This window comes from Heterodontus francisci, chromosome 13 (assembly GCF_036365525.1).
Source record: "Heterodontus francisci isolate sHetFra1 chromosome 13, sHetFra1.hap1, whole genome shotgun sequence".
NCBI classification, from domain to species: domain Eukaryota; kingdom Metazoa; phylum Chordata; class Chondrichthyes; order Heterodontiformes; family Heterodontidae; genus Heterodontus; species Heterodontus francisci.
The window spans coordinates 10,863,659-10,889,222 of NC_090383.1; the positions used below are offsets into that span (position 1 = coordinate 10,863,659).

At 42.6% G+C, this 25,564-nt stretch overlaps 1 protein-coding gene across 3 annotated transcripts in view; it reads left to right on the top strand.

Moving 5' to 3' along the window:
- Positions 1 to 4,165: 4,165 nt before the first annotated feature.
- Positions 4,166 to 25,564, top strand: part of tmx4 (thioredoxin-related transmembrane protein 4) — a 103,401-nt gene continuing 82,002 nt past the window's right edge. For all 3 annotated transcript variants that reach the window (XR_010976152.1, XR_010976153.1, XR_010976154.1), the window contains exons 1-3: positions 4,166 to 4,264; positions 8,808 to 9,012; positions 14,569 to 16,049. The gene's annotated coding sequence lies outside the window, so the exon portion shown is untranslated. The remainder of the gene's footprint in view (positions 4,265 to 8,807; positions 9,013 to 14,568; positions 16,050 to 25,564) is intronic.

The window sequence follows — 25,564 nt, forward strand, 5'->3', positions numbered from 1 at the left end:
ACTATATCTCTTTGCAGCCTCTCTACATCCTCCCCACAGCTTACTTTCACTGAGCTTTGTATCATTAGCAAACTTAGATACATTACTCTCTGTCTCTTCATCCAAGTCATTAATATAGATTGCAAATAGCTGAGGCCCCAGCACTGATCCTTGTGGCACCCCACTATTCACTGCCTGCCAACTTGAAAATGCCCCATTTATGCTCACTCTCTGCTTCCTGTCTGTTAAACAATCCTCTATCCACACTAATATATTACCCCCAACACCATGAGCCCTTATCTTGCCTATTAATCTTTTATGTGGCACCGTATTGAATACCTTTAGAAAATCCAGGTTTTGCTACATCTACTGGTTCCCCTTTATTACACTATTAGTTACATCCTCAAAAAACTCCAATAAATTTGTCAAATAGGATCTCCCTTTAGTAAAACCATACTGACTTGTTCGAATCATACTATGCTTTTCCAAGTGCAATGTTAAGACTTCCTTAATAATAGTTTCCAGCATCTTCCCAATGACTGGTGTTAGGCTAACTGGCCTGTAGTTCCCTGTTTTCTCTCTACCTCCTTTCTTGAAAAGCGGCGTAACATTTGCCAACTTCCAATCTGACGGGAGATTCAGAGGAGATCCACCAGACTGATACCTTGTTTAAGGGCCTTTAGTTACTAGGACAGGCCTATACACAGTTGGGACATTTTCTTAACTTTGGAAAAGCATAGACTTCAAGGAGATATGATCGTGGTCTTTCAAATAATGAAGGGATTAGACTCAACCCAAGTAGATAGGTCATTTTGAGCTCGATAGATTAGGGAGAATCAGGAGACATAAAGATGCATTACGAAAACATAGAATTAGGGTAGATCTGACAGGTATCTTTCATCTCAGTCATCAATTTCTGGAATAGGTTTTCAGCATATGCAGTGACTGTGGATTCACAAGCGAGTATTCTAAAGGAAGGTGGACATGTTCCTGTGAATGGCAAATATCTCCACATAAGAAAGTGAAGTGGGTCATTGAGGATTGTGTCAGCCAGTCACTGTGGTCTGTCGGAGCTTGATTAATTATCTTCAGGGATTAGAGAGGAATTTCTCAGAGTTTTCTCTTAACTTGAGCTCAAGTTTTTTTTTCTGTTTTTGAGTCTCTCCCAGAAGACCGTGTGTGTTAGTGGCTGGGTGGAAGAGGGCGGGGGGGAATAGAATGCGGGTGATGGTATACGAGAGTTATGTCATGCTGTGACAGGACAGACTTAATGAACCAGCTTGTCTTTGACTGTCTTTTTTTCATATATTCATAACAAGCAACATATATGTTGCTAACAAAAACAAGAAATGCTGGAATCACTCAGCAGGTCTGGCAGCATCTGTGGAAAGAGAAGCAGAGTTAACGTTTCGGGTCAGTGACCCTTCTTCGGTTCTTGACTACTTGTGATGAGAAGATCTTTGAGGTTCTGGGCATTGAGGCAATAGCTGGAGTGGGGAGGATAAAATTGGAGTGTTTCCCCAAGCTCATGACTAGTATTCTTTGCTTTTTGTTCCTTATCTCCTTATTTATTCCTCATTCACACCCTGAGAAGCGCTGGGAAAATGGTGTTAGCCTTCTGAGATGTCAGAGTACTGAACCTCATTCTACAGAAGTTCCTTCTAGACCCTCTGCTGAAGTAAATTTACTTTTCACACTGATAAGTGTATCTAGATCTGCCCTCCCCTGATTTCAGGAAACATGTACATTAACTTCTGTAACTTTTTTCTCTCTCTCTGTCTCTGACAGGGAGAAGTTTCTGTTTTCACAGAGACACCCTTCTACATAAGCTAGCCTCAGAACCTCTTCTATAAAGACTGCTACCAGAGCTACTAAAAGAATTAGATCTAAACTAAGAACTAAGGATTGAAGATGGGGACTTCAAGATACCCTTTAGTGTCAAAAACAAGTATCTTCAAAGAAACCTCAAATCTATTTCCCATTTTAAGTGGCACATGTGTTTGAAGAGTTCAGCCTTTCTGGTGCCAATCGCCTTTTACAGACCAAGAGGTATCCTTGATGACCCCAACTTTAGCAGCACCTAGGCATGCCAGGCCACACATTTGCTTCTCTCTCCACAGATCCTGCCAGACCTGCTGAGTATTACCAGCACTTCTTGTTTTTATTTCAGATTTCCAGCATCAGCAGTATTTTTCTTATATTTTAGTGTTTAATTCACTGCCACTTCTCTTTCAGTAATGCCTAACTTGAAGACGTTCTGTTCTTCTCTCCGGCCTTTGCCAGTTCTAATGAAAGGTCGCCGACCTGAAACGTTAACTCTGCTTCTCTCTCCACAGATTCTGCCAGACCTGCTGAGTATTTCCAGCACTTTTTGTTTTTATTATCACGCATTTGCTATGTTGCTTTTCAGGTCCTTGTTCACAAAGGGGAATCATGCAGGTTACATAAGGCAGGACTTAACGAACCATCTCCAGGCCTGTGGTCCCTGATATGGGGGAGTGTTTTGTTTGTATAAGCCTTCATGGTTTCATTAGTGTTCGACCTTTCTTTTCCAACACAGGGTACTGTAGCATTGTGATTATGTTACTGGACTAATGAGTTGACATGAGTTCAAATCCTATCATTGCAGCTGGGTAATTTATATTCAATTAATTAAATAAATCTGGAATTAGAAAGCTGGCATCAGTTATTGCGACCATGAAACTACCACATCCTCATAAAAATGCATCTGGCTCACTAATGGCCTTTTGGGAAGGAAATGTGCAGTCCTAATCTAGCCTAAATGTGACTCCAGACCGACAGCAATGTCGTTGACTCTTAACTGCCCTCTGAAATGGCCTAGCAAACCATTCAGTTGCATTCAAGAAGGCAGCTCACGGCCACCTTCTCAAGGGCAATTAGGGATGGGCAATAAATGTTGGCCTTGCCAGCGATGCTCACATATGTGAATGAATTTTTTTTAAAATCAGCCTGATCAGTAACTTCCTTTTAAGGCCACATTTGAGGCAATCATTAGACATATATTCTGCAATAACAAGCCCACTTTATGCTTTTTATATTATTGCACTCTTCAGCATCTCTCCCTGGCTAATAAATAAATGCATGACTGCGGTATAACTGTCTAAAATATTTTAACATCCAAAGTCAGCTTGGCATCTCATTTAATTCCATGAGTTTCTTCATAGCACATACTTTATAATCTCTGCTTACACATGTGAAATGTTTCCCAATTAATAAAGACTTATTTTAATAGATCTGCAAATTTCAAATCTTTTAATATATTTCTAACCAATTTATTCCTTAAAAGATCTTAATTAATCCATTTATTATTTAAGTAGTTATGTTTTCCTTTAGCTACCATTTGATGTTAGTTTTTTAAATCAGAGTTCTATATTGTTTTTAGCTTCTCTTAATTTTGTTTTCGTTATTCTCCAGTGATTTTTGTATAATTCTCAATCATTTTTCTCCTTATTATGTTTTAAAGTTATTTTGCATTGCCTTTTGATTATCGTCACCTCTTATTCACCCACTGTGGTCTTAATTCTGCTCATCCTGGTTCCACGTGAAGGTAAGTTTAAAAGACAACACAGCTTTTTGGTGGCGGCCTCCAGTGATCCCTCGAAGGGCCGCTGGTTCTGATACCGGAGATCCCATCAGCTTGTGTAAAGCAGGCCCAAGCCCAAGGTTGATTATTGCCCGGCTCAGTGGGCTGAAATTTATGCTCCCGCCACTGAAATCGGCGGCGGGCGAAAACAATGGCAGCCCGCCTGCACAGACCGCATGGCGTGGAGCCGCAGCGATATTAAGCATGGCGGCTCATTTAAATAGCCGGGGTGGGCTGTCCCTCCCCACCCCAATCACATGGAGAGGGCGGGTTGTCTGTCCCCAGCAATGGTGTCAGCTGCCTGTGCATAGGCGCTGATGCCATTTTTAAAGGACTTCGAGCCCTACCATTCTATTTACATATTTAGAGAGACAATTGATAAAAAAATTAAATACATTTATTCTGCCCCGCCCACACAACATCAATTAAATTAATTACATGCCCTCTCCCCCCAAAACACTTACCTCGTCCACTTTACCTTCCCCCCCACAAAGTGCATAAACTTTACACTATAACCCTTCCCACCATCCCCTACACCAATGATATTACTTTGACCCCACTCCCCCACCCCCGCACTGAGAAACCTACCTCCTCCCCCCCCGCAACACCGCTGTTCTGCTTCGGTTCCCCGGGAGTGCCAGCCAGCGGCATGAAGATCACACCGGGACCGACGGCAGGAATGTAGGTCTAATTAGTTCATTGATTTTAAATAAGTTAAATATTTATATGGCGGTCCCGTCACTGAGTGGCAGGGGGGCTGCCACGAGGCCTCGCCGCCGCCAGCAATATCGGGGCGGGCCTTCACGGCATCAGGGTGCGTGGCGGCCCACTCCTGGAGGCATTTTCCAGCAAATCCCCCAACCGCCCCCCCCACACCCCGCTATGATTCCCAATGCAGAGGGTCTTTAAAATTCAGCCCAATACGACATCGGAAGTATTTCAAGTTCCCTTGGGCGTGCGGGAGGCAGCAGTGGTAAATTGATGCTTTTTACCCCTGTACTACTCTCAAAAATAGCAGTGAAGCCCAGTTTCCCCCTTTTTGAACTGACAAACACTCAAGATTTTCCTGTCTGACAGTTGAGCCTATTGGATTGCCTATTTGTAGCGCTTGGAGGAAATCAGATGGACAGGCTCATAGTATATCGGGACGCACATCCGATTTTGCATCTGTGCACTGATCCAGTACACCTCGGAAATTCTACCCCTTTAACTCTGTTGTTTGGGCTAATATAAAAAAAAACTCAAGAGGATTTTGCCAGCTCTGCTTCATTCTGTAAAAGAGAAAGACTGCAGAATGAATGAAGCTTTACACGGCCAGCAATAAATGCCACAGACAGTAAGCAACTCTTGGTCCGAGGTGATCCAAACACAGAGATTTTGAATTATTGAAAACTCAAAGTCTACGCACTAAACCAAGATAACTTCAATCTTTACGTGAGTGTGTGTGCGTATAACTTCATGAAGTTTCTTTGTTGTGAGTCCTTAACAAGCTCAGGATAAAATTGTGAGGCATTGTCAATTTTACGCCAAGATAGCATAAAGCACTCTCAGGTTAAGTATCACATGAATCAGATACAGAATGGCTCATTAGCTTAATAATGCAACTAAAATGTCAAAGCCTTTATTGTACTTTACAGAGAAACTGCACTGATGCAGATATTCTACAATCATTTTTTTTTGAGGAAAAGATTTAACGGCAGGATCTTTGGGCCCCGCCAAGGTCAGGAATGGAGACAGATGAGACCTGAAGATTACGAGGCAGGGTGCAGGGCCCAGCAAGGCTGCCCGCCCCAAGAGCTTTGCAGGCAATCAGGCTTGTTAAGGAACATAGGAACATAGGAAATGAGAGCAGGAGTAGGCCATTCAGCCCCTCGAGCTTGCGCTGCTATTCAACCAGATCATGGCTGATCTTCTACCTCAAAGCCATTTTCCCGCACTATCCCCAAATCCCTTGATATCTTTAATACCTAGAAATCTATTGATCTCTGTCTTGAATATACTCAATGACTGAGTCTTCACAGCCCTCTGGAGCAGAGAATTCTAAAGATTCAACACCCTCTGAGTGGAGAAATTCCTCCTCATCTCATTCCTAAATAGCCTACCTCTTATTCTGAGACTGTGACAGCTGGTTCTAGACACCCCCCAGCCAGGGGAAATATCCTTCCTGCATCTATCCTGTCAAGCCCTGTAAGAATCCCACCATCCCAGGATCAATCTGGTGAACCTTCATGGCACTCCCTCTATGATAGGTATATCCTTCCTTGGGTAAGGAAACCAAAACTGTACACAATACTCCAGTTGGGATCTCACCAAGGCTCTATACAATTGCTGCAAGACTTCTTTATCCCTGTACTCAAATCCTCTTGCAATAAAGACCAACATTACATTTGCCTTCCTAATTGCTTGCTTCACCTGCATGTTAGCTTTTAGTGACTCATGAACAAGGACATCCAGGTCCCTTTGGACATCAACACTTCTCAATCTCTCACCATTTAAGAAATATTCTGCATTTCTGTTTTTCCTACCTTGTTAACCAAGGATTAAAGAGGCCAACTGGGATTTTCCAAATGGCCTCCAGTTTGTCAACACGACAGGGGGACAGTTTAACTGCCTGGAGGCAGGCACCCAGTGGCAGGCTGGGTGGGCCAGCACTCCAGGCAAGGCCTACAAGCCGTCCCTTTCTGCCTCGGTGACAGTGCAGCCAAAGGCCATCCTGTAGAAGGGTTCTACCCCCCGCCCCACCCACAACCCCCGCATTGGTGGCCTGTCTCCTTTCTCTACTTGTTTAATTCAATTTTTTTTAAAGTGGCTGAGCGGGCACATTCCCGATGAAGTGCCCTCTCAGTTACTTACCATTTACCGCAGCCTGCTACACCTCTGAAGCTGGAAGGACTCTGCTCGTCAATGTATGGCTCCAAAAAATATTTCCAAATTGCCTGGGCATACTATACATGTTACAAATGCCTACTCGAGTAGGTTTTTGACTAGGTTTCAACAGATTTTAACAAGCTCCTTCAGCAGTAACTTCATATTAATACAGGAGAAAAGCACAAATTCTGTGATTTAAAAACAACTTCACAGTTATCTGATTTAATTATATCCCACAAACCTGCTGTTCTTTCCAGGTGATATGAATATTGATGTCAGAGCAGCTTCCCAAAGCTGTCCTGTGGCTCTAGGTGAGCTATGCTGTCTATGCTGGCTGAAAAAGAGTTACCCAGCCTAATCCCACTTTACAGCTCTTGGTCTGCAGCCCTGTAGGTGACAGCACTTCAAGTGCATATCCAAGAATTTTAAAAATATGATGATGGTTTCTACCTCTACCACTCTTTTAGGCAGTGAGTTCCAGAACCCCACCAGCCTCTGGGTGAAAAAGTTCCCCCTCAAGTCCCCTCTAATTCTTCTGCCAATTACTTTAAATCTATGCCCCCTTGTTATTTACCTCTGTGCTGAGGGAAATAGGTCCCTCCTACATTTATGAGCAGTTAAAGTTTTTTTTTACCTGATAGTGTTTAATATTTAGCTATAGGATAACTTTTTATTACTTTCATTCTGCCACTACTGTAGCCATGGATGTGTTTGTGTGTATGTGCACATGCGTGTAAAACCAGCTATCTGTACATGTGTGTAAAACCTCCCCAAAAAGAAGGAAACATATTGTGTAGTCTTTCTCCCTAGATAAGGTCATAGTATTGGGAAGTTTAACTGATAAAACAAGAGTGAATCAAAGAACATTCTGAAGTTCAATGTTAATGGCCTTTTGGAAGCTCATTTCAAGGATGGATCATTGCAAGAATGTTTGGACTTCTGGCACTGCCATTTACTCTACTCACTACCTGAATTTGACATACTGTTACACATTCAAAGATAGAAAATTATATTGTCCATTATATTCACAAACAACTCTGTGACTAGAAAATAAAGATTTACCTAATAATGGAATATTATTCAAAGAATCTTATGTTCTTAAGTGCCATAATTTACAGAAAGTGGTACTGTAATAGGCAACAGTAATAAAAGCATTCTCTTGAGATTCACAGGTAGCTTCAATAGAAAAGTCCCTCTTTCAGGTTTGCTCTGTAGCACAGAAAACAGTATATCGACCGAGGAGAGTATGTGCCAAAGGCATTGAAGGAAGTGGATTAATTTAGTTGAGGATGACATCAACCAGCGTTTCCCCATGGATCATTTAACCATGTGTTAAAGCATTAACAGAATGCAACATATACCTTGAGTGGCTTGAAGTGATTCCAATTTACCAGTAGGCATGGCCACTCATATTAAACATGCTTACAGCTTGCACTGGCCATTAGCTTCTCAATGTAACTATAAGTGAATATTCAGCAATGTCATGTTTCCAAGGCAGCATAACTGACCAGATAGAAAGGGTATAAAGAATAAAAGTACCTCACACGATACTTCTAGTAGCAAAGTTGAGGTTCATAATGAGTTTCACATGAAGCATTTCAAAATTTAACCAAGCTAGGCCAAGGGGTTATAACATTGATTACAAGAATATAAGAAGGAAATTACATAAAGATACAAGCTAAAGGCATGCTAAATTTTGAAATCTCTGAACTTCCCTCCCTTACTTCCATGCATGTCTCTCCAACTTCTGTCTAAAATAGGCTGAGATGGTTGATGCAAATGATAAGCTAAAGACTGACAAAGTGCTTGGCAGTGATGAAAACTCTGTGGTCTTTCTCTGTACATTCTCTGTGATTGTGGCCATGGTGCATTATCACTCCAGCTGAGTGGCACTGTTCTCACTTGGTTCCAGTCTAACCTATCTGATCATAGTCAGAACATCTTCAGCAATAGCTTCACTCCCCACCCCTATACCTTCAAGTCCAGAGTCCCCTGAAGCACCTATCTTTGGCCACCTCCTCTTTATCATCCTCCCTTCCCTCACGGGAGACTCTCACAGTGTTGTCAACATTCATGAAAGGTAGAAGTTTGAAGTAACTTCATTTTTATGATATAATTCTCTTGTGAAATGTTTCAACACATTGCCAAACTAAACAACCTGAGCCACCAACAAACATGTCATTAGCTTTTATGCAGCACTAAGTGACTCAAACAAAATCTCAGTTACCAGCAAATATTAATTACATGGTTGATTTATTTTCTATATTGAATGATAACAGCATAACATAATGGAAATGAAATAATTATCACAAAGGGAGAAAGCAAGAACCCATAGATCTCTCTTTTGATACCTTAGCTCTCTGAAAAAATGAAGGATGGCCAAAAGAACCACAGAGCATCCAGTAACAAAACCAAAGTGGCACCATCCCACAAGAGAAATCCATCAGAGACAAACTAAACAGAGGATCAAGGAGAAGAAACAAATATAAGTGGGAAAATCAGGAGGCAAGATGCCATGACGAAACCTTTCAAATGGAATGTTTATGACATCTAATCATACTGTAAGATCTTCATTTATTGGTCCTAAAGGTCATTGCTGAACCTCGAAAAAGTAAATCAAATGAGTGTTGATGTTGAAATCCTCTAGATTGTCAATTTACACAAGTTGGTGTGAGATGATGTGACCATTTAAGGTGTAGTATGTTTCTTCAACCTCTGTCGTAAATAGGCTGGAATGGTTGATATAAATGATAAGCTAAAGACTAGAAACATGTCTGAGTGTGACGAAAATGCAATGGGCCTTTGCTGCAGGGGTCGTTTTGCTATATATTCTCTGTGACTGTGATCACTTATCCTCCTCAAACTTTGCAGCCTTTGACATGCTGATGACAACATCCTCCCTAAACATCTCTCCTGCATTGTCCAGCTCATTGGGACTGTCCTCTTACCTATCTGATCATAATCAGAACATCTTCATCAATATCTTCACTCCCCACCCCTATGCCTTCATCTCCGGAGCCTATCCTTGGCCACCTCCTCCTTCTCATCTGCACACTGCTCCTTGGTGAAATTGTTCACTGATATAGGGTCAGCTTTACATGCAGGCCATTGACATCCTTCCAAATATTACCATTCTTTGATAGTGCCTCTGTAAAGCATTTTGAGATATATTTGTACATTAAAGGCACTATGTAAATGCAAGCTACCTTGTTGTATAGTGGTAGTATTAGTAGCAGTAGTACCAGTGTATAACATGCTGCATGATTTGGACAATTAGGTCCTTTCCCAAAATATGGAAGCTGACCAGATTGATAGCAATTTCCACAAATAGAAACAACAGGTGGAATTTCCTTCAGAGTGCTCCTGATTGTAGCCTGTAATTTCAGCAGAAGATCGGCGGAAATTCCAGGCAAACAATGTAATCAGTACCTATGCCATCTCTCAAGGGTTTCCACAGATCATTTACCAAAGTTTCAACTGCAACATGCTTTATGAAAACTACAGCAAGATCAGTTAGACTGTGTAAGACTTGAGGGAATTCAAGTCAGACTGAAATTGCACATTAAATATGTGAATATCTGAAGAACAAATTGGTTGTCATCAAAGAAGGGGGCAGATGGAATTTAGACTGCATAGGTATAGTTCTGATGACAGGACATTGACCTGAAACGTTAATTCTGCTTCACTCACTTCACAGATGCTGCCTGGCTGCTGAGTATTTCCAGATTGTTTTGTTTTTATTTCAAATTTCCAGCAACTACAGTATTTTGCTTTTTTAAATTTTAGCTGTGATAGTGGTTAGGAGAGATTAGGAGATAACTAAAATGTTTGCAACTGCCTAGCTCAACCTCAAGCAATGTGGCTCTGAATCTACCAGACATCCAACCTGCCCTTGTGTACGAAAGAACAGCTAGATGCTGCCGAATGGCCACCTTCTCTGCTGTAATTTTTCTATGGTTCTATGGAATAAGATATATTTACAGGTGCAGCAAGGATAATAACTTATCAGTATAATGCCATATACATCAAGTGATAACGCAAGAGCATAGAGTCATAGAATCCCACAGAAAGAAGCCATTCAGCCCATTGTGTCTGTGCCGGCCGCTAAAACTAGCCACCCAATCTAATCCTACCTTCCAGTGCCTGGTCCGTAGCCTTGCAGGTTACAGCACTTCAGGTGCATGTCCAGGTACCTTTTAAAAGAATTGAGGATTTCTGCCTCCACCACCATTCCTGGCAGTGAATTCCAGACACCCACCAGTTTCTCCTCATGTCCCCTCTAATCCTTCTACCAATCACCTTAAATCTGTGCCCCCTGGTAATTGACCTCTCCACTAGGGGAAACAGGTCCTTCCTGTCTATTCTATCTAGGCCTCTCATAATTTTGTACACCTCAATTAAGTCACCCCTCGGCCTCCTCTATTCTAAGGAAAACAACCCTACCCTATCCAATCTTTCCTCATAGCTGCAACTTTCAAGCCCTAGCAACATTTTTGTAACTCTTCTCTGCACTCTCTCCAGAGCAACTATGTCCTTCCTGTAATGTAGCGACCAGAACTGTACACAATACTCCAACTGTGGCCCAACCAGCGTTTTATACAGTTCCAACATTACATCCCTGCTTTTGTACTCTATAACTTGGCCAATAAAGGAAAGCATTCCATATGCCTGCTTCACTACTCTATCTGTCCTGCCACCTTTAGGGACATGTGGACATGCACTCAAAGATCTCTCACTTCTTCTACCCCTCTCAATATCCTCCCGTTTATTGTGTATTCCCTCGCTTTATTTGCCCTCCCCAAGTGCATTACCTCACACTTCTCTGGATTGAATTCCATTTGCTACTTTTCCACCAACTCAACCAAACCATTGATATTCCCTGGCATACAATACTGCTTTCTCTTTAATTTTTGGTTATGTATGGTTGTAGCTTGCAAGCCTTTTAAAATTTACTTTAATAGGGTAAAATGCAAAATAAAAATGTTCAGAATGATCGGGAACACATATCCTTAGAAGGTGGTGTATGAGACAGATGTATAAGGTGATAGGTTTAGGTTCACTGCTTAGTGAAGAGGCAGAGAGACAGAGCTACAAACTGTGGCATTAGGGAACACATAACAACTGTAGCAAAGAAGAAGAATGGTATGAGAAACAAAAGTCAGGCTCCTTGAGGGACCATAACATGTAGCAGTTGACTGCACTTCAGTGACTATCTGATGAGTGAATATGTCGATGGGAAGAAGTCACAAATCCCAAACCATTTTCTTTCTCCATGCCTATTGAAGGATGGTTTGATTCTTTCATGATGATAAATATATGTATATATATATATGTATATATTCCATGTTGGCTTTTTTTTTTGGTCGCAAACTACATAGCCATTTATTGCAGCATTTCGATTTTTCTCCCCACAATCTGATAACCAGTTAACAGCAACAACAGCGTGGAGCACACCACATTGCAGAAAACACCAACAAAGCAATCCATTATTCCCTTTAAAAAAAAGATAAATATCACCAACAAGATAAAAGCTTGGAAGGAAAAGTAACAATGATCAAACAATCTGTGCCACAAAATATCCACACATTGTTGAGATCATAGAGGAGTCACATGTGGAATTCAATGCTCAAATTTCTGAGTGCTATTTTTAGAAACCTGAGTGAGGTGTCAGAGGTCATACTGTACGGCAGCATCAAGATTGAGAAGAGCAGGACAGAAGAGATATGAACTGAAGAAGCAGTGATTAGATAAAGTAAAAGTTGGGTTTTAAAAGTCTACAGGCTGTAGGAGGAAACAAAGACTAAGGGAGGTAAGGAATAATAGGTTTGAGATGGAGAGATACTCTGGAATAACCCCCTTGGAACATTGGAGTACCCCTATAGGACCTAGCAGCAATTGCGAGAGGCAGTGTCGATACTTTCCCAGGTGTTCCCAGGAGAACACAAGTAATATTCTGGAATTTTGTCTGATTGCCACTGAGAATCAGTTACAAAATGTTAGCTTCATGAAGATTAGTCACCTCCCTCAGGTGATTGCACTGGAGTTGACGGGTCCAATGACTGTTGTTACGACCAACCGCTCAAGTCAAAGCCCCCAATCAAAATATATAATTCTGATTGTGGTGGGAGAAATGCACTGTTGATTCAATCCCGTCCCTCCACAGTTTGCCTAACATATCATTTTAAACTTTCCAAATTAAAAACCCAGCCAAATTGTATCATCTATTAACCCCCGAATGAGGCTAACCAATCCAGGTGTCTTTAGATCAACAAATTAACTGTTTAATTAGAAAAACTACATTCTTAAACACTACGAAGATATAAACAACATTTAAAGTAGAAAAAATTAGTGTCCTTGCATATTACGCTCCTGCTGAAGTGAAATGTTCCAATGTGGAATATTCTAAGGTTGCTTGAAGTCCTCACAGCCGTCTGATGGAGGAAAAGAAAGATTCTTCAACAGTAGAACAGTCCGTAGTCTAGTTCAGCAGTTGAATTGATGCTCTTCTTTTCCAGCCATGAATTTCAACAATTACAGTTCAGTAGTTAAAGGAATTGGTTGTTGTCTTTTAAGAAATTAATCTGGCTTGACATCAGAATTCTGAGAGTATAATAAATAAGGTTTAAATAAACTGAGAGAGAGCTCTCATTTCCTTCAGTACATGCCGGTCCAGCTGTCTGTCTGTTTCTCTGTTAACTGTCTCTCCAAAGCCTGTTTTTCAATTAGTTTCAAATGTCAATCGGCAACAATGTATCTCTCGATCCTCAGTCTGAGTGGCTGTATCCCAGACAACAAGAATGCATTCTTTTACTCAGTCTCTGCAACGTGTTCTCCGAATGGCTATATCCCAGCAATGAGAATGCATTCTTTGACTCAGTCTCTGGAGCTTGTTGCCTTAAAGTAGTGCTGCTCCTTGTCTAGCCTTAAAGGCACATTGCATTCTTTCCAGGAAAAAAAACTACAGTATCATAACACCTCCACCCTTGCGGAATGAAACACCATTCCTGAAATGCGTTTCATTATAATGTGCAAAAAATACAAATTGAAAAAAACACTAACATATTTTTTTCACAATTACAGGCATACACTTTTTGAAAATGTTTAGACTACAGCCACAAGTTCCACCAGAACATTTCGGCTATAAATTTTCAAAAGGTTGTCCCAATTACCCCACTTCAAATTTCCAAGCATAGTCTTCCAGTTGTTTTGTGTCCCTGTTGTCTATCACCTCAGCCAGGTGAACTGCACAGTTACGAGCATTGACCACCACTGGGTTCACTATTCTCTGAGAAGTTTCTCAAGCACCCCTTAACCTATGTGGCATCACTTGACACTGGAAAATCCTGTCCGGTGTAACAAAAGCCAATTTTCTTCTTACCCTGGGGGTGTCAAAGGAATTTGTCAGCATCCCTCTAACACATCTGTCTCTTTAAGACACATTGCGTTGCCCATTCTGACCATACAGTCCTTGAATTGAGAATTTGGGTAGGCGTCTGCCTTCCTTGCTATAGTGACTTTTCTAGAGTCTAAGCAAGTTTGAGCTGACCCACTATGTATAGGCATCAAGACCATCTGCGAATTCCAGCTGTCCTGACTAGGTTCATCTAAGCTGCCCTTCAGCATGCATTGTACCTCTGCTTCCACTTGGGCCCGTCTGTCTGGACCTCAGCAGCAAGGATGTTGTTTTAAAGGAATGGTTCCCCCTATACCCACATCATGTGTGGCTAAGGTTGTACATCCTGGCTTATCCCTACAAACTTTTTGAAATGTTGTGAAAACCCTGATTAGGTCTTCATGCTGTTTTGCCTCTAAGTGTAAAAGCCTATTGTTTAGTTTTCTTAGCCATTCTGTATTCACTAATTGGATAGTTGGAGGTTCAATCTGAGAATTTCTTAGGCCTGCTTCTGCCTCATCCTCACTATCCTTTTCCTTCTCAGCAGTCCCAATTACCTGACATACCTGTACTGGTTTATCCTCCTCCCTGCGGTGATATTGTTTGAGCATATTGATGTGACACAACTGGTTCTTCTTCTGGCGATCAGCAGTGTCAATCAAGTTATCTACCCTTACCCACTCTTTTGATCACTCCATATGACATGCTGTTCTCCCTTCGTCAGATACAGGAGAAATGCCGCGAACAAGAGATGCCCCTCTACATTGCTTTCATTGATCTCACCAAAGCCTTTGACCTCGTCAGCAGACATGGTCTCTTCAGACTACTAGAAAAGATTGAATGTCCACCAAAGCTACTAAGTATCATCACCTCATTCCCATGACAATATGAAAGGCACAATTCAATATGGCGGCTCCTCATCAGACCCCTTTCCTATCCTGAGTGGCGTGAAACAGGGCTGTGTTCTCGCACCCACACTTTTTGGGATCTTCTTCTCCCTGCTGTTTTCACATGCGTTCAAGTCTTCTGAAGAAGGAATTTTCCTCCACACAAGATCAGGGGGCAGGTTGTTCAACCTTGCCCATCTAAGAGCGAAGTCCAAAGTACGGAAAGTCCTCATCAGGGAACTCCTCTTTTCTGACGATGCTGCTTCAACATCTCACACTGAAGAGTGTCTGCAGAGTCTCATCAACAGGTTTGCGGCTGCCTGCAATGAATTTGGCCTAACCATTAGCCTCAAGAAAACGAACATCATGGGGCAGGACGTCAGAAATGCTCCATCCATCAATATTGGCGACCACGCTCTGGAAGTGGTTCAAGAGTTCACCTACCTAGGCTCAACTATCACCAGTAACCTGTCTCTAGATGCAGAAATCAACAAGCGCATGGGAAAGGCTTCCACTGCTATGTCCAGACTGGCCAAGAGAGTGTGGGAAAATGGCGCACTGACACGGAACACAAAAGTCCGAGTGTATCAAGCCTGTGTCCTCAGTACCTTGCTCTATGGCAGCAAGGCCTGGACAACATATGTTAGCCAAGAGCGACGTCTCAATTCATTCCATCTTCGCTGCCTCTGGAGAATACTTGGCATCAGGTGGCAGGACCGTATCTCCAACACAGAAGTACTCGAGACGGCCAACATCCCCAGCTTAGACACACAACTGAGTTTGCGGCGCTTGAGATGGCTTGGCCATGTGAGCTGCATGGAAGATGGCAGGATCCCCAAAGACACATTGTCCAGCGAGCTCGCCACTGGTATCAGACCCACCGGCCGTCCATGTCTCCGCTTTAAAGACGTCTGCAAATGCGACATGAAGTCCTGTGACATTGATCACACGTCGTGGGAGTCAGTTGCCAGCGTTCGCCAGAGCTGGCGGGCAGCCATAAAGGTGGGGCTAAAGTGTGGCAAGTCGAAGAGACTTAGCAGTTGGCAGGAAAAAAGACAAGAGCGCAAGGGGAGAGCCAGCTGTGTACGAGCCCCGACAAACAAATTTTTCTGCAGCACCTGTGGAAGAGCCTGTCACTCTAGAATTGGCCTTTTTAGCCACTCCAGGGGCTGCTCCACACACCACTGACCACCTCCAGGCGCTTACTCATTGTCTCTCGAGATAAGGAGGCCAAAGAAGATATGGGCCACTGAACTGTGCTTTTAATGGTTCTCCCTGTGATGGTAACAATACTAATACCTCATCCCCTGGCTTTATGGTAAGTTGTGGTTTTCCCACCATTTGACAGGTATGGCATGTCCTACAAAATTGTCTCACATCCTTTGTAAGACCTGGCCAGTAATAATGCTTGCTTATGTATGAATTGGTCTTCTGAATTCCCCTGTGTCCTGCAAAAGGAATGTCATGTGGTAACCTTAATAATCCTTGTTGATATTTAGGTGGTACCACTATCTGTTCAACAACTGTCCAGTGTTTGTTGGCAGGTCTATAAGACCGTCTCCATTTCCTCCTCAAAACCCATATAATAGCTTTCCGGAACTCCTTTTGCCTCAGTTTCTGACAGAGCCGCCTGTGCTATTTGGTAGATCTCTGGATCAGCTTGCTGTGCTGCAATGATAGATGATCTGTTAAATAACTCATTTGGACTATCTAAATCCCCAAAAAGTTTCAGGTACTTTGCTATCTATTTGTGGTGCCCCTTTTACCTCTGACAACGGATCCTGTTTAGTCATTGCTCGGGTAACTACACACGCAGGAAGTATTCCCAGAACTTGTTCCTGTAATTGCTCTGTTTCCTTAATTTCACTTGGTTCCTCTCTAACTATAGGAGAAACTGATACTTTTGATCCAGCCAAATCATTTCCTAGGAGTAGATCAATTCCCTTTACTGGTAAACTGTGGACAACACCTACAGTTACTTTCCCAGGCATTAAATCACTCTCTAGGCATACTTTATACAAAGGTACAGGTAGATACTCCCTGCCAATTCCATTTACTAAAACTTTAGTGTTCAAGGCACTCTCTGGTGGAAACCTTATATCTTTCCCCAGCAAGAATGTTTGGGTTGTTCCTGTGTCCCTGAGTATAATGATAGGTTTTTCTGCCTCGCTTACAGGATATGGAGTTACTCTCCCCTTAGACAAAAATTCATTATAACTCTCAGGTATTTTATTCTTAACCTCTACACTCCTTTTAGTTTTAGTATCTGGTTTCACATTCACAGCTGTCGTTAAAGCTATAGCCTGGTCTGCTATATTCTCAAGTCTTTTCCTCTTTAACTTGTCTTTAACTCAGTCTCTGGAGCTTGTTGCCTTAAAGCAGTACTGCTCCTTGTCCAGCCTTAAAGGCACACCGCATTCCTCCTGGAAAAAAAAACTACAGGATCATAACACTGTGCATGAGAAAATAGGCCAGATAGGCCTTTTTAAATTCATTCTTGGGATGTGTACGGCAAAGCCAACACTTATTGCCCATCTCTGACTGCCATCAGAAGTTGGTGGTGGGCTTTCTTCTTGAATTGCTGCAGTGCAGGTGGTGAATGTATTCTCACAATGCTGTTAGGTAGGGCATGAGCTTTTCTTGTTCCATGATATCTCATGTTCTGAGGTCCTTTGAATCTTCCACTGCAATTAATAAAAAGTAGGTGACTGGTAAATAGAAAACATTTGCCACCATACCACTGTGAATTCTAGGTAAGCGAAACGGTTTTCGCAATGACAGATTTTCAACTTGTCTCTCGGGCATCACACTGGTGTTCCAGATCAGATGTCCATTACAGAAACTGGAGGCATTCTCACTTCCACTGATTTCAATGACAATTAAATTCAGAACATTTCTAGAGTTGGCAAATCATAACGCTAGTTTTAGGCCTGGGCATCTAGTGGAATATCATTGTTAACTCTGATGGCACTTACATATGAACATGCAAAACTGATGGACAGGGGAAAATCAGTTGGTCCATCAAGCTTGCCCCACGTCATGATGACCAGAGCAACATGGCTAAATAATTCCTCCCTACACCCAGTCCCCAAACCCTCCCCCCTCCACCACTATCCCAATCACCCCCCACCCCACTCAGCCATGTAATCTCCTGGGAGACCCCAAAAACAGAGGAAAAAAACCAAGGGCCATTAGGGGGAACCTCCTGGAAAAGGCAGACTGCTGCCCCATTCGGGTCTCTGCTGCTTTCCTGGGGGGTTCTGCAGGTCTCCTGGCAGATTTACAGTGAGAGACCAGTGGAACCCAAGGAATTTGGGTCCCAAAATATTTAAGAATTACACATGAAGTGTTTTGGATATGCAATCAGAATGGACAACAAGTTTCCAAATAAGAAAGTTAGTAATGCAAGGAAAGGGCAGAAATTAAAGGAAGTGGCGGAGGAAATATTACATTGATTAGTTGCTGGAATTTGTAAATTTGCCTCACAGAACACCAGTAAGAGAGTCGCAAACAATGAGCAATGTGGAAAGGCTATTAAAGAATGAATGCCCTTCTCAAGCATGCCATGAACAAGTACTGTAGTGGAAACACAGTGGACTGGCTCTTTATTGTACTATTGGGTGGCACAGTGGTGCAGTGGTTAGCACCACAGCCTCACAACGCCAGGGACCCGGGTTTGACTCTGGGTACTGCCTGTGCGGAGTTTGCAAGTTCTCCCTGTGACTGCGTGGGTTTTCGCCGGGTGCTCCAGTTTCCTCCCACAGCCAAAGACTTGCAGGTTGATAGGTAAATTGGCCATTGTAAATTTCCCCTAGTGTAGATAGGTAGGTGGTAGGGAATATGGGATTACTGCAGGGTTAGTATAAATGGGTGGTTGTTGGTTGGCACAGACTCGGTGGGCCAAAGGGCCTGTTTCAGTGCTGCATCTCTAAATAATAATAATAAATAAAGCTTTCATTATTTGTGATATTTAGTTGACATTGCTCAAAAATTGCAATTTAAACCTCATATCTGGGATGATTCACCTGAAAGTCTATTTTCAAAGTTGACTGAAAAATCAATGTGGAGCTTCATTTACTTCTGCACAGTCCTAATTGACTGCTCAAAGGCAGAAAAATAAATTATACAAATGATTGATCTGTGATAATTAAATTGCATTTTTTAAGTGTTTCACTTCACTATATAGAACAAGATGCAAAGTAACATTTTTTCTCTCACTTTGTAACAATTTCCCTGCAACCTTATTGTATTTGACGTGGGTACTGAGGAGGTGAATCAAGTATGGTTTCACTATCCCTCACAGACCTATGCTGCAATCATAAAGTTCAATGAGCTGTGCAAAATAGCAATGATCCATCATTTGAGGGAAAATGAAGGAATGGTGCATGAAATAATTTCTCCTGTCTCCTCTTTCCATTTATTGATTATAGGCTCACAGCTTCCTTCCCTGGCCAAGTATTTCCAGGGGTGATTACTTATTTAGTTCCAGATGACTGCACCTAAATGACTGCCTAATAAGCAAATATATCTGCTAATTGAATACAAAGCCAAAAATCCCAAAGCCATTTTCTAACTGAATAATTTGATCGTTTTCTCTGAATACTGTGATGACCAGAATACATATTCAACCACCTGGTTTACTGCCCAGACTACATAAACTTACTTTCACAAGTGTTCTACTCACACAGTTTAATGTATGAGAAAGTTACAGTTGGGGAACATGGAGACATTTGAAAATGCGTGACGTTGCCGCAGAGGCATGGCACATCAGTGCACTACTTCATAGGAGCTATGGCAGTCAGCGGACATAGATTTGTTTTTCTGCTCTGTTGCGTTCCTGATCTTAGTCTCTTCGCAGTAGGGAGGCACTAGGACTTTTTCAGAGGAAATATCTGATGATGAATCTTGACGAGACCTCTTGCACATCTGGAAGGGTGGCAGGGGGAATCTTTCTCCCAATGACTTGGAAGCAGGCTGCCCATGCTGGCATTACAGACATGGAAAGGATCTGTTACATGGGGGAAACATTGGAGAAAAATGAAGATAATGTAGACTTGGCTATTTACCTTTCAAGAATAAAAAATTATATATCAGAAGGAACATGGGAACTGGAGGAGCTCACGAGAGGACATAGTTTCTCTCTTTCTCCCCTATCAAATCCTTTAATCATCTTAAACACCTCAATTATATTGCCCTTTAATCGTCTATATTTAAGGGAACGCAAGCCTAGTCTATGCAACCTATTGTCATAATTTAGCCCTCTATATTTTGCTTTAAATTCGTTCTTGGGATGTGAGCATCATTGGCAAGGCCAGCATTTATTGCCCATCCCTAACTGTCCTTGAGAAAGTGGTAGTGAGCCACGTTCTTGAACCGTTGCAGTCCATGTGGTGTAGGTACACCCAGAGTGCTATTAACGAGGGAGTTCCTGGAGTTGGACTCAGTGACAGTGAAGGAACGGTAATATATTTCCAAGTCAGGAAGGTGTGTGACTTGGAGGGGAACTTGCAGGTGGTGTTTTTTTAAAATTTGTTTGTGGGATGTGGGGAGTCGCTGGCTAGGCCAGCATTTGTTGCCCATCCCTAATTGTCCTTGAACTGAGCGGCTTGCTAGGCCATTTCTGAGGGCATTTTAAGAGTCAATCACATTGCTGTGGGTCTGGAGTCACATGTAGGCCAGACCAGGTAAGGATGGCAGATTTCCTTCCCTAAAGGACATTAATGAACCAGATGGGTTCTTACAACAATCGACTATGGTTTCATGGTCATCATTAAACTAGCTTTTTAATTCCAGATTTTTTTAATGAATTGAGTTCAAATTTCACCATCTGCCGTGGTGGTCCCAAGCGTCTGCTGCCCTTGTTCTTCCAGGTGGTAGAGGTTGTGAGTTTGGAAGGTGCTACCGAAGGAGCCTTGGCTAGTTGCTGCAATGCATCTTGTATGTGGTACAGACTGCTGCCACTATGCAGCGGTGGTGGAGGGGATGAATGTTCAAGGTGGTGGATGGGGTGCCAATCAAGTGGGCTGCTTTGTCTCGGATGGTGTTGAACTTCTTGAGTGTTGTTGGCGCTGCACTCATCCAGACAAGGGCAGAGTATTCCATCACACTCCTGACTTGTGCCTTGTAGAAGATGGTGGACAGGCTTGGGGAGTCAGGAGTTGAGTTACTTGTGATGGAGGGAAGATCATTGATGGAGCAGCTGAAGATGGTTGGGCCTAGGACACTATCCTAAGGGACTGAAGCAGCTGCAACAGATGTAAAACGCCAGATGGAATAGATTCCAATGCTACTTTTCTGTATGCGATATCAACCCAATCTGTCCTTAGCAAGAACATGTTTAAAAGTTAAGAAAAATGAAAACATTCCCCATAATGTACATATATATTTCTGCAGACGGTGCATCTGCTGAAGCATGTTCTTCCCCTGTACCAATATGGTTTCTCCACAGTAAGTTTCTCCTGGCAGTTCTGGAATGGATATCTGCTTGACAACTTTGAGAAAAAGGAATAAAAGTGATGAAAGCCTTGCATTTATATCATGTCATTAACAACCTCAGGCCATCCCAAAGCACTTTACAGCCAGTTAAGTACATTTGTGAGGTACAGTCGCTATTGTAATGTAGGAAACATGGCAGCCAATTTGCAGATAATTAAATAAATGACCCCATCATCTATTTGTAATGATAACTTATCATATCAATAGATTTAATATCCTAAAACAGAAGAAGATAAACACAGATTTTGCAGATGTATTTGGGCTCCATCATTCATTGAAAAATTCAAGGGGCTCATTTTAACTTCCAGTGATGGTGTCAGTTAGCCTAAACTTCACCAGCAACATGGCTTATGGGGAGAAAAGCACAGAACTTTAAACTCACAATTTGGAAATAAAATGTGCTAACACAAAGGTATCATCAAAAAAAAAAAGTGACTGTCAACAGTGACGTTAAAAATCTGTCTTCTGGTTGGACTCACTGGGAATATAATCTGGGAGACCTCAGGCTGAATTTTTGCAATGGAGGTGAGAGATGGATGTCAGAGTGCTTCTGAGTCCTGAACCCATCTCCGGGGGTGGGGGCAGATTAACGTCACGATTCTCAAGGGGGCAATCCCTCAATTGGATTGGAGTGGAGTTTAGCAGCCAATTAGAGGCCGCAGGGGCAGGAGCGGAGATGAAGTGTGGGCCCAATTTAAATCCCCATGGCAGCCATTCCTGATGTTTATTCTGAAGAGGGCAAGCAGAAGACTTTCTTTGAGGATTGGAGTTGATTGAAGTGTGCAAAGATGGCTTTGGAAAGCTGGAGGCCTGGCACCCAGGGCAGGGCAACCCCTGGTTCTAGGGTAGTGGCCTGGAGGTGATGCTTGAGGCCATAAGGGAGGGGAGAGAGGTGACAGGAGGAGGACCCACCCAAACTAAACAGGTCTGGGTTGAGATAGTTGCCACTGTCAGTGGCAAAAGCGTAATCAGTGCCAGAAACAGTTCAATGGCTCATAAGCTCTGGCAAGGTGAGTGCAACCCCAATTCTCAGGACAGGCCTCAGAGCTTGCACCCTCCAGCAGACACACAACCTGAGGAGCTTCAGGGTGCATTCTGCTCCTGAGGATGGAAAAGGTGTGTTCCCAGGGCATTTACTCATGGATACACGCAGCTTCTAATGGATAGGGGCAGATGACATTGGCCACAGAGGACACCAGTGTCTTACCTCGCTCTCTTTTATCCTTGCAGGAGAAATGTTCACATAGTACATGGGAAAGGGCACTGATAGGTGGTGGTGTTCCATACTACTAAAGGATAACACCAATGGAGGAAAGAGCAATGGAGTAGCCAGGATTCCAGACGATGAGGATGTCAGGTCTGGTGAGCTGGAAACCTATGGTGCTGATGGTGATCACAGAGAGTGAAATGCACAATAGGCAGGTGCAATGGATGTCACCCCATCTGGTAACATGCCAAGCACTGAGTTGCATCGGGTAGCCTCAACACTGCAATGGTTTCTGCTCTCTTAGGCTGCTTATCATGATCTTTTCTTGGGTCTCCCACTGGTACAGGTGTCCACCTGACAACACCCTCTCCCTCAGTGGCCCAGAGGACCTCAGGAGACCGAGGAAGTATCATCACCCTCACCTGACAAGCACACTGTCCACCAGTTCACATACTCTCACATCAGTGGGTCCTGGTGTGCCATTGAAACTTTTATGGCTCTGGGGTAAGTCCTTGGGGTGGCTATGAGTAGCTCCATGCTCTGCACCCATTTCCTTTCACCTGGCCTGCCTCAGACAGCATGTGTATCCTGTGCGGCCCCGTGAAACTCTAAACACCACCTCTCACCCCGTTAGTGAGCGTGTAACAAGCTCTCCAAGCACATGAATTGGCTATAATGGGGGATTAGGCAGGATTGCAATCCCACCCTCTCCCCACCCTGGTGAACAGGTCACACCAGGAACAGCGTTGCAAAGCCAGCCACCCGGCACCAATATATTTGTGTCCCATCTGCCTCTGTTCCCACCCGCGGCGGGGCCCGAAAATTCAGCCCCTCGAGTCTGGGTCTTAATGTGGCTGGTCCTTGGATGCAATGGGGGATAGTGTCTAGGATTACTTGACAGCTCAGGTTGAGGAAGATTATCTATGGGGTTGTCAGTATTCTGTATGGAGGTATAGCTCTCGACCACAGCCGAGGGGCAGATCCTGGGGTTTAGAAGCACTCGGTACAGGGATTCTGTAGGTTGACACATTGAAGAAGTGCTGCTCTTGGGAGGTACCACAACCATTGACTTTTTGCACACACTCTTTTACACAGTGCAATCCCAATAAAAAAACGAAACTCTGCACTTATTATCTAAATAAATTGAAATAATTGCAGCGTCTTACTAAGGCTGTTGTACATTTTGCTTGGGCAATTACAATTGTCTGGCTGATAAATAGCAGGCAATAGGAATTTGGTGAAAAACAGGCCTTTGGCCCTACTCACCCAATCTCTGGACCCCGCTTGCATGGTCCTTGCTTGTGCTATTGATGGGGACCGCAGGATACTCTACCATAAATTACCTCAAAATGCCAATGTCAGTAAAGACGTGCTTTTCACTTTAGTGCTCTTTTATGTTAATTCAAATGTTTTACTGCATAACATGTAAGTATAATGAGTTGAAATGAAAACAAAGTGGAAGTATGATCTCATAGCTTTGTAGCATGTAATAATTAATTAGTACTACATTGACTTGACAAGTGGGTAAAGGAAATACTTAATCTCAATGGCAGTTGTTTGTGTTAATAGCAGAAGGGAAGAGGTTATCACCAGTGAATTTGTGCACTGCATATACCTTATAGGAAATAATTAATTTGTACAATAATGGCACAACCTTCATTATAAGCTGCCACGACAAGCCTGCTTTGATATAAAATTAAACAAAATAAATGAAAATGCTAATGCTCACAGGAAAGAAAGCTCAAGAGTCTCCAAACTCTGCTCTTTGCTGTCCATTTCCTATCATGCATCCTTGTCCTGGCTGACCAATATCTGAAGTTTAAATTCTTATCCCTGTCTTTAAATCTCTTTATAGCCCTGTCCCTCCCTATGTGTGTAACCTCCTCCAGCCCTACAATCCCTGCATACTCTCCAATCCTCTGACTTGGTTCTCTTGTGCATTCCCCTCTCACTCGCCCCACATTGGCTTAGACGCCATATCCTGCAATTCCTTTCCTAAACCGCTCTGTCTCTGTGATAGAATTTGGGATAGGACAGTCAGCAGAAGGAGGCCTCACCCTGTAACACGTCTGCATGCTGAGCATGAATCTAGCAAATTGGGGCCCCTGATTCACCAGAAGTGATTGACACTCAGCCTGCTTCCCAAGGGCCAGGCCCACCTTCAGCTAATTTGTTTCAAAGCATACTTGTCACTACCACCCACCTTGAAAGCCGAGACAATTTTATAACTGCCCCTCTCCAAGTAAAGCAAAATATAAACCCGCTCACGTCACTTCAGTTTAACAAACAGCGAGGAGGAGGTCCCCTATTATGTTTGACTAACTTGGTTTTAGGAATCAGTCACTGCGCTGCTATTGAGCAGAAATAGAACTTAGAATAGCTTCAGAGAATACGAAATGAGATTTCTTCTGACATTTACCATCCTTAGATGAGCTGGTGCTCAATACATTCTGCAGTTAATTTTAAATTGGATAAAGCTTGTTTGTCCTTTTCCAGACTGAGAATGACTTCAATAGCAGAAACAACACCATTGGTTGAGAGACTTGCTCGTCCCTAAATCTCTTTCCCATCTGCTTTCCAAATCACTGCAAAATGACATGCAGAGAGAACAAAATATACTACTCATAATGGTGAAATAAATTAGGCGCATATTTATTCTATACCAGAAATAAAATGAATTTATGAGATTGCAAAGAGGCCTGAAGCCAGCAATAAACACAAACCTGATCTGTGAGTTTTTTTCAAAATATATATATATATATCCGTTCAGGAAATATGAAACTTTTTCAAGCTGATTCAACATTTGAAAACCATTTTAATATCACAAACATTGTTGATATGAAAATTGTGGTGCATACCAATGACTGGATGTACTCAAAATTTAACAGCTAAGATCTTGAGAAGGAAAGAGGAGCATAAAAGCAGCATCTCTCTCTATCTTCAATGGAGGATCTGAATTCTCTTTGATGTAAAGTCACTGCGCAATTTGATGCCAAGACCCCTTAATTGGGTTTCCCAATGGCACTATCCACGAAGGATCTGAACCAAACGGAGCAGAAAGGTCATAGGTTTGGTCTATGATCCATGCCACTGAGACAGTTGGATTATTAGAGTTGGGGAGAGTGTGGGCA